The following is a 12,206-nucleotide window of genomic DNA, read 5'->3' on the forward strand; positions in this document are numbered from 1 at the left end:
GGTTGTGTCTTAACCCATTGAGCCACCAGGGAGGCCCCAGAAGGCTGTATCTTACCTACTTCATTTGACCTTCATTGCCTTAACTGTTTCTTATTATGATATTTTAGGTCACATTAGTTTCTTGCTCTTCCTCTAACAGTCTAGATAAACTCTTCTTTAGACCTGTAGTTACTTGGCATAGTTGAATATTCATTGAATTGTCCCCTCACTGCTTTGCTCCTTTGTTGTTATATTTATGTAACTTAAATGTAGTTATAAAACACTCTTTTTTGGGCCTCCCCTGGTGGCGCAGCAGTTGAGTGCTGGGCTGCAAGGCTGCCCGCAGCCTCTGCAGCCCTGGTTCGCTCCCCGGCCGCCGGCGTGGGTCCCACATAAATAAATGAATGAATGAATAAATAAAACACTCGTTCTTTTCTTTTTCTTAAAGATTTTTTCATTTATTCAAGAACTGGGGTACAGGCCAGAGGTGTGGGTGTGTGAGAGGATCACCAGAGAGAGTGGGGAACAGAACAGGCAGATCTACTAAAATACACCACTGAGGCAGCAGGCGAGGCAGGAGAGGTTGGCTGCACCATGTGGGTTACTCTCTGGCCATCTGGGGATCAAACCCATGCTGCAGAGACCATGGGTAGATTCACAGTGCTGTGCTTAACTGTGTATGCCACCTAGGAGTCCCCAGAAGAATACTCTTTCAATGGTAATGCTTTTTTTTAACCCATGTCTTCACTGATTTGTTTTTCCTTATAGTACTTACAGCTCTGGCGTATGTATAATACCACTATTATTTTAATTTTTCACTTAGACTTTTAAATTAGATGAGGGATTTATTTATTTTTATACAAGAATTAGAGTACAGGCCAGAGATGCATGGAGGGTGAGAGAATTCACCAGAGAGAGAGTGGGGAACAGAACAAGCAGATGGACCGAAGAACACTGCTGAGGGGAGCAGCGGGCAAGATAGGAGAGGTCTGTCCTGCCATGTGGGTTTCTCCCTGGCCGGCCGGAAAATCGAAGGCATGCTGCAGTGGCTGCAGATTGCTTCATAGGTTGTCTTAACCCCTGCACCATGAGGGAGGCCCCCAATAAATACTTTTAATGAATGTTACAAAATTTTTTTTAAAGATTTATTTATACAAGAACCAGGGTACAGGCCAGATGCACGGGAGGGTGAGAAGATTCACCAGCGAGAGAGTGGGGAACAGTACAGGTAAACTGACAAAATACACTGCTTAGGGGAGCAGTGGGCAAGACAGGAGGGGTCTGCTTGCCATGTGGGTTGCTCCGAGGCTGGCGGGGATCAAACCGGCACTGAAGAGGCTGCGGACAGCTTCACAGCACTGGGCTCAACCGCCTGCGCCACCAGGGAGGCCCCCGAATGTTACAAATTTTGATTTAAAATTGCCAGTTCTTTTAAGGAAATATTAAACATTTTTAATGAGATGGTTATGCTTTTCCCCCAATTTATACAAATTGTGATGGATAATTTGTTATAATAAGATAAGTCCCCGCCTCCCTGGTTGTGCAGGAGGTTGAGCAGAGCACTGTGAAGCTGCGCAGCCATTGTAGCGCAGGTTCGATGCCCAGTCTGCCAGGGAGATACCCACATGGTGTGGCAGACATATCCTGTCTTGCCTGCTGCTCCCCTCATGTTTTCAGTCTTTGTGCCTGTTCTGCTCCATGCTCTTGTCTCTGGTGAATCCTCTCACCTCCCCACACCCCTAACCTGTACCCCAGTTCTTGTATGCATAAATAAATAAATCTTTAAAAATAAGTTTCAACCTCAAGTCTTTACTTTGTTATGAATAGTAATCATGAGGAGTATGTTTAACAAATAAGGAAGATGGGAATTGTGGGAGTTTTTGTTATAGCAGTGTAATTTTTTTTTCTGTTTTCAAGGTAGATATCCCAAAATACATAATGATCTGTCATTGACATTATTTTGTTTGCCCTGCTTAGCCATTTAACATATTCAGTAGTGTTAAGGATATTAACTCCATTATAAAACTGACCTCCAGAGCTTTTTCATCTTGCAATACTAAAAGTTTGCGTCCATTAAACATCATTTTCCAATTTCTCACATTTACAAACCTTTGCAACTACCATTCTACTGTATTTCCATGTGTTTCGAGTACTTTCTAATCAGTGCACTAAAGAACCAAAATTGCATAGTTTTGTGGTTTTGATGACTGACTCTTTTCACTTAGTTTAATATACTTAATATTCATCCACATTGTATGTGAAAAAATTTGCTTTGAGACCTTAAACAATATTCCATTGTATGTATAGAGTACATTTCATCTATCAGTGGACATAGTGTACTTCTGCCCCTTGTGAATAATGTTGAGATGAACACAGGATTATAAACATCTCTTCAAGATCCTGCTTTAAATACTTTGCATAAATATTTAGTTATAGAATGATCAGTTCATGATAATTCTGCTCCTAATATTGAGAACCTCTTAATCTGTTCTTTTTAGCACCTGCAAAAATCCTTGCTAACACAATAACCAGCCCTTTCCAGTGTTTTACTTTGTGCAATTTAAGTTTCCCATGACCTGAAAATACCACATACAATAAGATATATGAGTGTTATATTGACATAGTTCAGAGTTCAAACAGTTTACTAGTACAACTATTTTATTACTGTTAATAGCTTACTGAACCTAACTTCTAAATCAAATTTTATCGGGTTAAGTCTCTCACTATGAAGCTATCCGTAGCCACTGCAGCACAAGTTCGATCCCCAGCAGGGAGTTGACCCATGCAGCGCAGCAGACGTCTCTTGTCTCCCCACTGCTCCCCTCAGCAGTATATTTCGGTCAGGCCGCCTGTTCTGTTCCCCACTCTGTGGTGAATCCTCTCACCTCTGGCCTGTACCCCAGTTCTTGTATGCATAAATAAATGCAAATTTAAAAGTTAATTTATTAAACTTTATCATAGGTATGTATATAGAGGAAAAAGTGTAGTTGTTCCCTGAACAACACTGGGCCTAGGAGCACCAAATTGAGAGATAAATGCTCATGTAGAGTTGGTTAGTGTTACACTGTTTAAGCAGATAGTCACAATGAGTTCACAGTAGCAAGCAGAAGGTGGCTATGAAATTACACACTATGCAGCATATATTGCAAATAAGTGTATGCAATTCTGATTTAATATTGCATCTTTACACTTTTATTTTCCCCACATGTGAGTGTAGGGTCTCTGTGTTCAAGTTTTGATAAAATTTAGCCTTTAATATAGATTTGTGTACATTTGGTCGTAGTAATTGGTAGACAACTATTAATATGTTTATTTTATGCATTCATTACACACTTGTTTTTTAATTTAATTTTAATTCTGACCCAGTTCATTGTAAGTTTTTTTTCAAATCTCCAGTTTTTTCCCCAATATATTGCTGTTGGTATATTTGATCAGTTTTTAGTATTGTGCATGGTTTTAGGCATCTACAGGTGGTCTTGAAATGTATCTTCTACAGATAGAGTGGCATTATGTTTGTTCCCTGTTTGTTTTACATTGTTTTTTAAAGATTGATCTATGCATAAAGGAACTGTGGTGTAGGCCAGAGGTGGGGGTGGTGAGAGGATTCACCAGAGACAAAGTGGAGAGCAGAATAGGTAGATCTACTGAAATACACTGCTGAGGGGAGCAGCTGGGAGACAGGAGAGGTCTGCTGTGCCATGTGGGTCAGCTCCCTGGCTAGGAATCAAACTCATGCTACAATGGCAGCTCATAGCTTCATAGTGCTGAGACTAAACACCTGGTGCCACCAGGGAGGCCCTCCCTCAATTTAATTTCTTTCTTTGTTTTGTCTAGTTGCTCTAGCCAGAAATTTCAGTATTATGTTGAATGAAAGTGGTGGCATCCCAGAGCTCATTTTGATACATGGCAGCAAGGAGCACTAAAACTAGCAAAGGACACAGACCAGATAGTTCACAGGTCACTATCTGAGTTCATTTGCACACATAATTGCAAGATTACTGGGGTTCAGAGTAGTCTTTGGATTTATTTAATAAACAGGGGAAGCAAAGTCACTGAGGCCCTGAGTAGTCATTTATCCTCACCTGTAGCTGTGTCCTGTGTTTTTAAGTCCTAAGCAAAAGGCATCAAAGTTGGTGTCTTCCCACTACTGTGGGGCTGGAGCATGTGGCAGCTAAACTGTAGGACAAGATCCAACTCAGGTAGACAGTAGAAGACATAGCAGGAGATGCTGCTGAGATGCTCTAGCACAGCACCAGACACAGACGCTGGAAATAGCAGCTGCAGCAGCCAAACAACCTGACACACTGCTGCATTCACAAAGCTCAAGGAGGTGCCTGGTTCTGGGTCCTGGCCTTGCCCAAGGTGCTGTAACAGCAGCAAAGCTGGAAACAGTTTCAGTTGCTCAGCTACTTGGAAACCCTCCCAACTTCTCTGTTGGCTGCTGGAAGCCTCACCACCTACTGCAGAGGCCCACTATAGCCTTCTGGAAATTTAGCATGTTGGAGGCAAGATGTCTAACCCATGTGTGGCTGAAGGTCCCAAAATGCTGAATTTTGAATGCTGAATCATCCCCAGACCCTTGTATTTCCTATCAGAGGCTAAACAGAATCAGGTTTATTGCACCAGCACTTACCTCGGCGAATCTACATCCAAAAGATGAGCACCATCACAGAAGGTATAGGCCTCTATACATTTTAGCTTGTGCTTAATGGGTTAACATTGTAACTGTTCAAGGTCAGACATGGCTTTAGTTATAGTCCAAGAAATGTAGCAAGTTACATAGCACAGGACCCAGGAATGATCCAGCTCGGGCACCTTGCTTCACTATGGGTAGTTGTTAAGCCACCAAAAAGGATGCTGAGAAAGGCAAGCAATCCTCTTAAAGTCAGCAAAGTCCAAATGTGGGTGGATCTACTTGGAGCAGGTATAAATGGCACCAAACTCAATGCACAGACCAAGGCATATTTGTTGAAGTTACAGAAACAGTTGCAAGGGGACCAGAAGTTCACTCCCATAAGATGGGCTGCTGTGAATTGGAAAGCTGGAGATTGGAGGTCTAAGGCACATGCTCGGCACCTGAAGGACCATTTGCTGCCGACCAGGGCCCAGGGGATGGCCCTGTTTACTTTTGAATAGAATGAGTGCCAAGGGACTCATCCACAGGGGACAGGTGGGGACTAGAGGCCACATGTGGAACTTGCTATCCAGAGGTCCAAACCCATGTGCAGAGTATTTGGCCTTAGAATATAATGGGGACAGGTGCCCCAACACACTGGCAGATTGACATCATCGTGCTGCTACCTGGCTTTGATGTACAGTAGTATATGGTCACTTGTGTGGATACTGCTACTAATTTATTGGTAAATTGTCCAGCTTCACTTGCAGACCAAAAAGCAGTTATGACAGCACTGGCACACCTATATACTGCATATAATCGCCCTGTGGTGGTAGAGATTGACTAAATCTAAGGGGGGCTGAAGTCAAAAGCTTATTGGTGGCATCCCGTGGAGGGGCTGCTGTAAGGATGAATAGCCCCAGGTAAAATACAAAGTATTGGTATGGGTGGTGACTCTTAACAGGAAATATAAGGGACTGCAGAAGCAGCCCTCAGGATTCAGTGTTGGGGACTCAGCTTTCAGGATTTCAGCACTTACAGATCATAGATTCCAGGGTGAGTGGTTACTGCCCTCACCATGCCAGTCTTCTGGAAGGCTGTTGCAGGCCCCTGAAGGATGTGGAGAGGCCTCCAGCATCTCAGGAAAAGTTCAGAGGTTTTGCAGGTAGCTGAGCAACTGAGACTGCTCCTGGCTTTACTGCTTTTACACCCTTGCAGGAAGGCAGAGACTCAGAGCAGGGTGCATCACTGAGCTGTGGGTGTGGCCATTTGTTGGCTGCTGCAGATGCTTTTTTTTTTTTTTTTCACTATTTTTTTTTTAAGATTTATTTTTATTTATTTATACAAGCACTGGGTACAGTCAGAAGTGCAGGAGAGTGAGAGAATTCACCAGAGCCAGAGCGGGGAGCAGAGCAGGCAGAAGGACCGAAGGCCGGGGAGCAGCTTCGCAACGCAGCACTCAACTGCTGCGCCACCGGGGAGGCCCTGCAGATGCTTTTTTTGAGTTTGTAATGTGGGATGCTGTGCTGGGGCATTTTGGCAGCTCTGGGACCATCTCCTGTTGTGTCTTCCGTTGTCTTTGCGAGTTGGAATTTGGCCTACAGTCTGGCTGCCGTGTATTCCAGGTGTGGCGGGAAGATGCCATTTTATATATATTTTTAAAGATTTATATATGCATCCAAGAACTGGGGTTCAGGCTAGAGGTGTGGGGGATGAAAAAATTCACCAGAGACAGAATGGGGAGCAGAACAGGCAGACTGACTGAAATGCACTCCTGAGGGGAGCAGCGGGCGAGTCAGGAGAGGTCTGCTGTGCCATGTGGGTAGCTCCCTGGCCAGCCGGGGATCGAACTCGTGCTGCAGTGGCTGTAGGTAGCTTCATAGATTGCATCTTAACCCCTTGTGCCACCAGGGAGGCCTGAAGACGCCATTTTAGATGCTTTGTGTTTAGTACTTGAAAACACTGGACATGGCTTTAACCTCATTGACTTTTTTTCCTTGATTGTTAAATAAATCCCATTATTACTGTTCTCTGAACTTGAGTAGTCTTGTAGTTGTGCACACAGATGAAGAACTCAGTGATCAGAAAATTATTTGAGTAGTGCCTTCACCAATGTTAGTGCCCCTTGCTGCCCTGTATCACGAGGAACCTGTTTTACAGATCCCAGGTGCAGCAATGTGTGCTCGTGACCAGGGAGGACACTTTTGCCAGCTACATCATTGTCCTCTGACAAAAACAGTCTTGTATAGGGGCCTCCCTGGTGGCGAGGTGGTTGAGCGCTGGGTTGCGAAGCTCCCCGCAGCCTCTGCGGCGCCAGCTCGATCCCCGGCTGCTCCCCAGCCACCGGAGGAGGGTCCCACATGGCGCGCAGACCTCTCCTGCCGCCCGCTGCTCCCCTCAGCAGTGTCCTTCGGTCCTTCTGCCTGCTCTGCTCCCCGCTCTGGCTCTGGTGAATTCCCGCCCCCCCCGCCCCGCGCTTCTGACTGTACCCAGTGCATGTACAAACAAACAAATAAATAAATAAAAAAAAAATACATGCCTCTTAAAAAAAAAAAACAGTCTTGTATAGTGCCAGATGGAGAGATCTCCCATTGCTGGTGCCAGCAACTCTTGTCTTTTTGCCTCAGGTTGGTGCATCCTAAAACCTTCATGGTTTGGGCTTAGTTGTATTCTATATTCAGTTGCATTCTGTTACAGTTAGTATTGCTTTTGGGGGTTTATGAGTACAGTGTCCTACACTCCTCAGGAAGGGAACATTGTGGAAGATTGAAATTTAGATTGTGCAGTGAAAAAACTCCTTATGGGATGGGGTATTCAAAAATAGATAATCAGGCTATCTTCCTCTTCAAAAATGCTATGTTCTCCCTTTCAACATCTAGCAAACAACAGATGGGCCTTGGCTTTGCCACAATGTATTGCTTGAGTAGCTATGGTCCTTAACTGTAAAGGGGATCAGGCAGGGGACTTGCTGTTCTGTCATTTTGGAGTCTCTTCCTCTGTCTGTTGGCCTATGTATACGGTTCCATCATAGTATTAAAGGGCTGCAGAACCCACCAAAGGCTCCACATTCTCTTTTCATTTGTGAGAACTGACAATGAACTTACCTGGCCTGGGAAAATTACATGACTCTGGGTGAAGTCAGTAGGAATCCATTTTCAGAGAGCACTGTAAGGCCAACGTTAACTCTAAAATTACAAAGTTAACCAATGACTCAATAAATAAGGACATTAAACTGTTAGTACTAATTACACTTCTCCCACCTTCTATTTTATATGTGAACACCATCATATACACATTTTAAAAAATCATAATCAGTGCTAGTTTATATTTACTCAAGTACTTACTGATTTTTTTGGTAATTGCTTCTGGAACAAACTATTTTATTCTGGATCCATTTATTTTCTTTCCAAACTGTCTTCTTTTTTTTTTTTTTTTAAAGTTTTTTATTTATTTGTTTGTTTGTTTATACATGCACTGGGTACAGTCAGAAGCGCGGGAGGGTGAGAGAATTCACCAGAGCCAGAGTGGGGAGCAGAGCAGGCAGAAGGACCGAAGTACACTGCTGAGGGGAGCAGCGGGCGGCAGGAGAGGTCTGCGCGCCATGTGGACCCTCTCCAGTGGCCGGGAGCAGCCGGGGATCGAACGGCGCTGCAGAGGCCGCGGGCAGCTTCGCATCCCAGCGCTCAACCGCTGCGCCACCGGGGAGGCCTCCAAACTGTCTTCTTTTATAAATTTGTCCACTACATTACCAGGTGGGAGTTCTTGAATCTGGGCTAGTGGATATAGAACTATCAATTGAGCGTCACTCTCTCTCAAAGATTTGTTTTATTTTATTTTATTTTATTTATTTAAACATACATACACACATATATACACACATACATATGTACATACATATATACATACATGCATGCATGTATACATACAAGCACTGGGTACAGTCAGAAGCGCGGGAGGGTGAGTGGACTCACCAGAGCCAGAGTGGGGGGCAGAGCAGGCAGAAGGACCGAAGTACACTGCTGAGGGGAGCAGCGGGCGGCAGGAGAGGTCTGCGCGCCTTGTGGACCCTCCTCCGGTGGCCGGGGAGCAGCCGGGGATCGAACCGGCGCTGCAGAGGCTGCGGGCAGATTCGCAACACAGTGCTCAACCGCTGCGCCAACAGGGAGGCCCTCTCTCAACATTTTTTAAAATAAAGAAAATATTTTAAAGATTTGTCAGTTTATACAAGAACTTGGGTGCATGCCAGAGGCATGGTACGGTGAGAGGATTCGCCAGAGACAGTGGGGAGCAGAACAAGCAGATGGACCGAAAACACTGCTTAGGGGAGCAGTGGGCAAGGCAGGAGAGGTCTGCTACACCATGTGGATATCTCCCTGGCAGACCAGGAATTGAACCCACCTGCAGAGTCTGCAGGTAGCTTCACAGCGCTGTCCTCAACCCACTGTGTCACTGGGGAGGCCCTCTCTCAGCATTTTAAAGACATTATTTTACTGTTCTTTTTCATCTTTATTGGAATTCTGAAGTTTGTCTTAATTACAAATCCTTTATCATGAATTTTTGTCTTGATTTAAGATTTTACTTTTGTGTCTGCAGTTTCTGTGTTTTCACTGATAGGTCTAGAGGTAGATCTTGTTTTAATTCTATACATTCGGTTCAAGGCTCAGTGTGCTATTTCAATCTGAGAATTCATGTGTGACATATTCTTGAAAATTTACAAACTGTAAAAATGTTATCCACAATCTATTTTTATTCACTGAGAAATCCATTTATACTCTCAAGTTTCATAGTCTCTCTTTTTTTTTTAGAGATTTATTTATTTACGCATGCATAAGAGTTGGGGTGCTGGCCAGAGATGCCAGGGGGTGAGAAGATTTACCAGAGACAGAGTAGGGAGCAGAACTGGTGGACTGATTGATATACACTGCTTAGGGGAGCAGCGGGTGAGACAAGCAAGGTCTGCTACACCATGTGTGTCACCTCCTTGGCCAGGGATTGAACTTGTGCTGTAGTGGCTGCGGATAGCTTCATAGCGCTGCATCTTAACCCCTTGCAGCACCAAGGAGGCCCTCTTAGTCTTTATATTTTTAATATCTTTGTCTTTCATGCTATGTTTCATGCAATTTCTTCAGATTTATTCTCCAGTTTTCCCAGTGCTCTATAAATCCTATCTCTCCTACCATAGCTCATCCTACCATAGAATTTTATACTAAAAAAAATATTTTTCAGGCCTTGCTGGTGGCGCAGAGGTTAAAGACAGTGCTATCAAGCTATTGCCAGCATGAGTTTGATTTGGCTAGCCGGGGAGCAACCCACTGGCATACCAGACCTCTTCTGCCTCGACCACTGCTCCCCTCAGCAGCTTATTTCAGTCTGCCTGTTCTGTTCCCCACTGTCTCTGGTGAATCCTCTCACCCCCACACCTCTGGCATATACCCCAGTTATTGTATGCATAAATAAAAATAAATCTTTAAAATATATTTTTCATTTATGCTGAAATATATCATTTTCATTCCCTGGTACAATGAAAATCACCAACAGATGCAGGTTAATGGGTGTTATGGCATATTGAAATACATGTACCATAGCTATATAGTATTTAATGGCCACAGGGTTGTTAAAGACAGTGGCTATTGCTAGCCATTGCAGCACAAGTAGATCCCAGCCAGCCTGGGAGCAACCCACATGGTGCAGCAGACCTCTACTGTCTCGCCTGCTGCTCCCCTCAGCTGTGTATTTCAGTAGATCTGCCTGTTCTGCTCCCCACTCTAGTAAGTCCTCTCACCTCCTACATCTCTGGCTTATACCCCAGTTCTTGTATGCAAAAGTCTAGGGAAAAAAACCCACATATATAGCGCAATATATATATATATATATATATATATATATAGTATTATTCAATAATGAGTTTCCTCTAAATCAGCATGTATAGTGTCCATCAATCAGAATCATTTAGCTAGCTCTAATCCAGTGGATTAATGGAAACTTTATGGAAACTTAATGGAAAGAAAGTTTGTGCACACCCCCAACCCAGGGGACATTTGGAAATGTCTCATTTGGATGAGTAGCGAGTAGAACAGGTATATACTGGTTAAAGGTCCCAGATACTACTAAGCATCCCACAATGCCAAGATACCAATACTCCCTCCAACCTCCTATGGACATAGAACCCAGCCCAAATGTTAATAGTGTTGAGAAGTCTGCATTAACTAATTAAAATGTCTTGGAAGATCTTAAGCTCCAAATATGACCTCCTCTCGTGTGAATATGCATACTTATTTATAATCTTTGATTCAACTTAGGAGTTGGTTGCATTTGTTAACTCTCTACGTACATGTTTTTCTTGCACCAGTAATTCATTGTGCTTGGTTTTGGACAATATACATAATATGTTCTCCTGCAGATTTCAGGAAGTGAAAGCTTTGAAGAAAGGAAAAGTTTTGCAAAATAGACTAGTAGATGGAAACATAAGCTTCAGACACACACAAAACCAAATGTTTTATTTTAAATAAGAAAATTAATATAGTGCTGTTCTCACTCTTTTATTTAAATATATGTAGGGCCTCCCTGTTGGCCAATGAATTAAGTCTCAGTGCTACCACCCCTATGACTTTAGTTCAATCCCCAGACAGGAAGCTGACCCCCATGGTGCAATAGACCTCTCCTGAACCTTACGGATAACACTTAGCTGAGGCTCGCAACCTGCTGATCACCACCCACTGAGCCAGTGCTGCTCTGGGAGCTCTTCACACTTCCTCAGGAGGGAGCCTTTGCAGCAAGTGTGTCAGGAGGCGTGAACCCCGACAAATGCATGCTACCTCCCCCACGCCTGTGTCCTGTGTGGTCCTTGGCTCATTTGAAAGTCTCTGGCTGAGATGCCTTGTTATGTGGCTTTTTCTCATTAGCCAAGGAGAATAAATATGAGGCCGCCTGTGCTGGATAACTGCAGTGTGAAAAAGGGGGAGACTTAAAAAAAAAGGTAGGATGGCGAGGACGCATGCAGACAGGCGGTCTTGGGAGAGGGGGGCTTGTCAAATGGACTTGGAACAGAACAATGAAAGACCAAGAACCTAAAAACAGACGCGCAAGGACAGCCCAGTGGTGCCAAGGCCCAGAGACCACAGATGACACATGTACCAGGTTCTGCGCAGGGCAGGAGGGCCTGCTGGGAACGGCCAGGCCAGCGAGAGTTTGGCTCCTTCTACCTCCCTTGGTCTTCATGGGCGAGCGCCAAGACATGGCTCTACCAGAACCTATAGCAGGAGAGCCTGGGACGGGCAGCGACGCGAGCCTGGCCCTCACCCGAAGCAGAAGTAACACCATGTGGCCCGCGGGGCAACATAGGAAGGGGACTGAGAAACCACAAAGTCTCCCAAAGTTAGACATGGGGTCCCCCACATCCGGGTGTGTTCCCAGGGAGAGGAGCCACACACTTATTCCAACAGGTGCCTGCACGCCCGTGTTCACAGCAGCATTATTCACAATAGCCGGGAGAGGGGACAAGCCAGGCGTCCACCAATGGGGAAGCGGGTGGACAAAGGTGGTCAGCCCCCCACAGGACGCTGACCAGTCCTAAAGTGGGGGAAAGGCTGACACCTGCCACCACAGGACGGGC

This window comes from Talpa occidentalis, unplaced genomic scaffold, assembly GCF_014898055.3.
Source record: "Talpa occidentalis isolate TD23 unplaced genomic scaffold, MPIMG_talOcc4v2.1 talOcc4.18, whole genome shotgun sequence".
Lineage (NCBI taxonomy): Eukaryota > Metazoa > Chordata > Mammalia > Eulipotyphla > Talpidae > Talpa > Talpa occidentalis.